This window comes from Calidris pugnax, unplaced genomic scaffold (assembly GCF_001431845.1).
Source record: "Calidris pugnax isolate Ruff unplaced genomic scaffold, ASM143184v1 scaffold146, whole genome shotgun sequence".
NCBI lineage: Eukaryota > Metazoa > Chordata > Aves > Charadriiformes > Scolopacidae > Calidris > Calidris pugnax.
Genome location: NW_015090869.1, coordinates 341,058 through 347,909, shown reverse-complemented (window position 1 = coordinate 347,909; position 6,852 = coordinate 341,058).

Here is a 6,852-nt window from a genome sequence, read left to right as displayed (position 1 = left end):
ATACATATAAAATACATATGGCTGTAGTCTACATATGTTTTATATATGGATATTATATAAATACTATATGCATGTATACATGTTTATATAAACACTGTCCATGATTCTTATCATTATTTCAATATATGTTTGTGCTCATATATATACATACCTATTTATATGTATGCATGAGATCCCATAATCTCCATTATGAAAACCCAGTGCAATGTATTTTTTCCCCAGAAATACATCCAGGTAGAAACAAGAGTCCCAACATCTCTGCAGTGATGCCACATGGAGCTTTCAGAGTATTTCTTCTAATCCAAGCTAGAGCTGCTACTAGTGTCTTTTATGATGTGTGACTCATCAGGCTTCAGTAGTGAGATCCTGGTGCCTGAATGGAGCCAGAAAGTGCCAATTGAGGTGCCCTGGTATTTCCCCTCCTGGACTCCACTTTTCAGAAAGTAGCAGGTAACATACAACCTCATACGAAGATATCAGCAACCTTAGGGCATCTCAAAACACACTAAACACACATTTAAGCATCTGATTCCCACTGTAGGGTGTTTTTAGCAAGAGGAGATCTCCTTTCATTAGCAGAAAGAAAAAATCAGAATGGATTCCTGTGATCTCGTGTAAACGTCCTGCCTTAGGATGGACTGCAAAGTCTCTCCCATTGCCTAACCTCTCTTTTGCTAATAAAAGGATGGCAACATTACTAGTCTGGATCTAAATGGGCAATTTTAGATGTCAAAGTTAAGTTAGCTAGGTCCATACTTAGAGACCTTCTAGGTCCCCACTTCTCAGTCAATGATTCACCCATCTGCAGAAGATGATTCATCCTGGTGCTGTGGTGCACATCCAGTCTCAGAGAGAGAAACGGTTCATGGTCTCTCATTTTTTGAATTTGAAAATGCCTGAAAAACTAACTTTTTCATTGAACTTTTTGCAGTAGGAGTAAATACACAGCAAAATGCTCAAACTTTCCCAAATTCATATGATACTTCTTCTACTTTACATTAACTGCATTAGTGTTATTACCTTGAATTGATATAGCAAACCTAACACGTTGTTCCCTTTGAGTGTGTTTCTAAGAAGTGAAGCCTCTGTTCCTCTCAATGGAGATTCTCTGTGAAAGTCTCAGTAGTGAATAATTTGAAATACTAGAAACGCTGTTGTGCTGTCTAAGTATGAAAGATGTAGTCACCGCAGTCTCCTTATAGTCAGTTCAGGATTCACTTGAAGAAGTAGATGCAAACCAATTTACCTTATAAAGAGCTGTGTATGTCTGGCTCACAGCTCCACTGCAGTGATATAATCAATGCTGTCAGAAAACAGTTTATTAGTGTCTCTCTCCAGACGTGTGGGAGTAGCACTCTGGAAGCCTGCATAAGAGCTCAGAAGCCCAGGTGCAAATCTAATCAGTGGTGTATCTTTCAACTGCAAAGTCAAAATGGACTACTTGATAATGGAATGCTTTTTATATAAATGGAAATCCAGCTATGGTCTCAGCTAGAAATCTAGATGTACCTGCACACACAGTAGGATGTAGTTTCATAATATACTGGGTGGTAACCAGACTTGACTGTCTTGTCACTGTAAGAAAAGGAAGAATTGCTTCTTGACATGTTAATATTATCAGCTCATGGCTAAATTGTAAAGAAATTGTAAATTGTAAAGAAATTCTTGGGAGTGGATATTTTATTTTTTTTTGTCTTAGATCACTACTTTCCTTATTATTCTCTATTTTCAGAATTACCCATTTTCCAGCAACTAGAACTTCACTGGACTGCCATGACTTCTTGAATATGACGGATAGTGGCTTGGAAACTTCATCCACCGGTTCCCTCAGGACCTGACGATGAATCTCATGAGGTGCTATGGACTTGTGCACATTCAGGTTCCTTAGATGGTCTCAAACCTGGTCTTCTCCTACACTGGGCAGTTCTTCATTGTGACAGTCCCTGCCTTTGCCTTCTGTGACTTGGGTGGTGAAGACTGAGGTAAAAAGGTCATCTAGTACCTCAGCCTTGTCCATATCCTGAGTGACCAGGTCTCCCATTTCCTTCTGGAGAGGGCCCATACTGACATACCTACAGAATCTTTTCTTATTGCCCTTGATGTCCCTGGCCATATTTAATTCTATCTGGGCTTTAGCTTGCCTAACCTGATCCCTGCTGCTCAAACAATCTTTCTGGATTCCTCCCAGGCTACCTGTCCTTGCTTCCATCATCTGTAGGCTTCCTTTTTCAGTTTCAGATTGTCCAGAATCTCCTTGTTCATCCATGCAGGTGTCCTGATGTTTTTACCTGACTTCCTCTTTGTTGGGGTGCAGCGCTCCTGAGCTTGGAGGAGGTGATCCCTGAATATTAATCAGCTTTCTTGGGCCCCTCGTCCCTCCAGGGCTTTATCCCATGATACTATACCAAACAGATCCCTCGAGAGAACAAAGTCTGCACTTCTGAAGTCCAGTGTAGTGAGCTGACTGTGTGCCCTCCTCGCTGCCCTAAGGATATTGAACTCCATCGCATGGTCACTGCAGCCACTGAGCTTCACATTCCCCACCAGCCCCTCCTTGTAGGTAAGTACAAGGTCCAGCATGACTCCTCTCCTTGTTGACTGTTCTCTCACTTGGAACAGAAAGTCGTCACCAACATGTTCCAGGAACTTCCTGGATTTCTTGTGCCCTGCTGTGTTGTCCTTCCAACAGATATCGGAGTGGTTGAAGTCCCCATGAGGACCAGAGACTGTGAACGTGATGCTGCTCCTATCTGTGTCTAGAGGGCCTCATTCGCTCTGTCATCCTGGTCAGATGGCCTGTAGCAGGCCCACTGTAACATGACCCACCCCTGTGTTGCCTTTAGTCCTGGCCCATAGCTTTCGGTGGGTTCCTCATCCATCCCCAGGCAGTGCTCCATGCACTGTAGCTGGTCATTGATATCCCCTCCTCATCTCCCCTGTCTGTCCTTCCTAAAGAGTCTGTATCCTTCCATTCCAACACTGAAGTTGAATTCCTTCAGAAATATAAATCTGGAATTTATTAGGGCCTCAAGTGAGCACAGATATCATGACCAGCCTCATCTGGGAGCCTCTTCCTCTACACGTGGCTCCAGCAGCTCTACAGAAGCTCAGGCCTGGATGTTCTTCCTCCTCCTTCTGTTCCCACCTGTGTGAGCTGTGTTGTAAGGGGTCCCGTGCATGGCACTGTCACCCACTCCTCCTGACTTATTTCTAGGCTGTCTTGGTTGACCTTGGACCTGACCTGTCACCTTGAGTTTATCAGATGATCATTGGCCCTCAAAGAACCTGCTAATGTCACCTGCACTGAGCCTGTTCTGCTCACCTGTGTGTGCTGCAGGATTGCAGCCTGTTGCTGAGGTCACTGTCTCTGCCTGTGTTTTGGACACCCTTGTATCTTGATCAGTCCTCTCTCATGGAGAAAGCTCATTCTTGCTGCTCTCAGCAGCACTATACACTATCTGTTGTGCCAAGACACACGAAAATGAAACACGTAAACACTGAATAAGGTGAAAAAACACCTTATTCCAGGTGAAGGTTTTTTGTTTCCTGAGGGAGGAATGGCTGGTGTGTGAGAGCACTCAGTAACAAGTACGGACAAAATGAGAGTTTCAACAAAACTCTAGTGACTGCGATTTCAACTTGAAAATGGTGAATAGATTGAGGGGTGGGTAATGGTGTACATTAAAGACATATATATTTGATAAAGATACATATGTGGTGTACAAAGATATTTTACTCATTGTTATAAATTGTAATCTGGTGGTCTCAGAATAAGAAGTTTTATGTAAAATAACTATTTTCAGTACTTTTACAGTGAAATGGGTTTTAAAAATATAGGTGTCCCCAGCAGAGCCATCCTGGGACACTGAACATCCATTTTAGGTCCTATTTACCAAGCAGGTGCTACAGCAGGGGGATAATGAATTTTATTGAAACAAACACATCTGTGCAGAGCATAAAATCATAGAATACACTCATAGAACCATTTGAGTTGGAAGAGACTTTTAAGATCATTGAGTCCAACTGTTAACGCAGCACCACCAAGATACCACTAAACCATGTCCCTAAGTGCCACATCTACACATCTTTTAAACACCTCCAGGGATGGTGACTCAATCACTTAGCTGGCCAGCCTGTTCCAAGGCTTGGAAACCCCTTTGATGTAGGAATTATTCCCAATATCCATTTTAAACATCCCCTGGCACAACTTGAGGATGTTTCCTCCTGTCCTATCTGTCCTCTTCTCCCTGTTCCTTGGGAGAAGAGACATCCCCCCCCTCCCTCCAGATACACCCTCCTTTCAGGTAGTTGTAGAGAGCAAGAAGGTCTCCCCTCAGCCTCCTTTTCTCCAGGATGAACACCCCCAGAAAACAGGGTTGATAATAAGGGGTGGTTTTGCTATTGCTATTGCTTTTGTTATTGCTGAGCAGAGCTTACGCAAAATCAAGGCCTTCTCTGTTTCTCACCCCACCCCACCGTTGGCTAGGCTGGGTTGTGAAAGAAATTGGGTGGGGACACAGCTGGTGGAATAAAAATCAAGCAGGCAATGTGCACTTACAGCCCAGAACATAATTCATGCCCTGGGCTGCATCAAAAGAAGTGTGGCCAGCAGGTCGAGGGAGGTGATTCTGCCCATCTACTATGCTCTTGTGAGACCCCACCTGGAGTACTGCATGCAGCTTTGGAGTCCTCAGCACAAGGAGGACATGGACCAGTTGGAGCATGCCCAGAGCAGGGTGATGAAAGTTATCTGAGGACTGGAGCACCTCTCCTTTGAAGAAAGTCTGAGAGAGTTGGGGTTGTTCAGCCTGAAGAAGAGAAGGCTCCGGGGAGAATTTACACTGGCCTTCCGGCACCTGGAGTACTGCATCCCGCTCTGCAGTCCCCAGCACAAGAAGGATATGGACCTGTTTATTTGAGCAAGTCCAGAGGAGGGCCACATAGATGATCAGAGAGTTAGAGCTCCTCTCCTGTGACAACAGGGTGAAAGAGTTGGGGTTGTTCAGCCTGAAGAAGAGAAGGCTCCGGGGAGAATTTACACTGGCCTTCCGGCACCTGGAGTACTGCATCCAGCTCTGCAGTCCCCAGCACAAGAAGGATATGGACCTGTTTATTTGAGCAAGTCCAGAGGAGGGCCACATAGATGATCAGAGAGTTAGAGCTCCTCTCCTGTGACAACAGGGTGAAAGAGTTGGGGTTGTTCAGTCTGGAGAAGAGAAGGCTTCAGGGAGACCTTATTGTGGCCTTTCGATATAGTCAGGGGGCTTATGAACAAGACTTAAAGACTTTTTAACAAGGCCTGTAGTGACAGAACAGGGTGCAACAGTATTAAACTGAAAGAAGATAGATTTAGATTAGACATAAGAAAGGAATTTTATACAAAGAAGGTGGTAAGACACTGGCACATGTTGCCCAGAGAAGTTGTGGATGCCCCATCATTGAAAAGGTTCAAGGTCAGATTGGACAGGACTTTGAGCAACCTGGTCTAGTGAAAGATGTCCCTGCCCACAGCAGGGGGGTTGAACAAGTCAATCTTTGAGGGTCCCATCCAAACCAAACCATTCTCTGATTCTCACATATCTGAGCAGCAGTTTTGGGCAGGCTTTGCCCTGTGACAGAAGTGTGGGGCTTCCTCAGGTGCTGAGGCTCTTTTACAGGTTGGGACTGATTGCTGGCATGTTTCTCTTCCCATCACATCTTGTTAGAAGTATACAGTGCAGCTGTGAGGAGGAAGTGAGAAAGACCATGCTGGATTTTGTCTTTCTAGGATGTTCTATCCAGTGAAACACCACAAGAGAAAGGGAGATGGGAGGAAAATACAAGTTTGAGACATATCCAAAAGTCCCTTACAACTCCCTTTTTTTTGGCAGTTTGCCATGAAAAACCTACTAGGCTGCACCCAGGTACAGTCAGCTGCCCTTTATGGAGGAGCTGAAAGGAGAATGTGTGTACAGCCTGTCAGCACCTCCAGCTACCACCACTTTGTGACCCTCCAGCAGAGACTGAGCAGACCATGCTGCCTGGAGAGCAGCTCCAGCTCATCCACCCACCAGCTAGCACATGCCACATTGAAACCAGCTGTTCATTTACCAGCAGTTCTGGCAAACTGGGGAGGTCCCAGCTGACTGGCGTCTGGCAAATGTGATGCCCATCCACAAGAAGGGTTGGAAGGATGATCCAGAGAACTACAGGACTGTCAGCCTGACCTCGGTGCCTGGGAAGATCATGGAACAGATCATCCTGGGTGCCATCATGCAGCACATGAAGGACACCCATGCGATCTGGCCCAGCCAGCACGGGTTCACCAGGGGCAGGTCCTGCTTGACAAACCTGATCTCCTTCTATGACAAAGTGACCCGCTTGCTGGATGAAGGAAAGGCTGTGGATGTTGTTTATCTGGACTTTAGCAAAGCCTTTGATACAGTCTCCCACAGTATCCTCCTGGAGAAACTGGCTGCCCATGGCTTGGATGGGAATAACCTCTGCTGGGTTAAAAACTGGCTGGAGGGCCGGGCCCAGAGAGTGGTGGTGAATGGAGTTAAATCCAGCTGGCGTCCAGTCACGAGTGGTGTCCCACAGGGCTCAGTATTGGGGCCAGTTCTCTTTAACATCTTTATCAATGATCTGGACGAGGGGATCGAGTGCACCCTCAGTAAGTTCGCAGACGACACCAAGCTGGGTGGCAGTGTTGATCTGCTGGAGGGTAGAGAGGCTCTGCAGAGAGATCTCGACAGGCTGGATCAATGGGCCGAGACCAACGGGATGAGGTTCAACAAGGCCAAGTGCCAGGTCCTGCACTTCAGTCACAACAACCCCAGGCAGCGCTACAGGCTGGGGGCAGAGTGGCTGGAG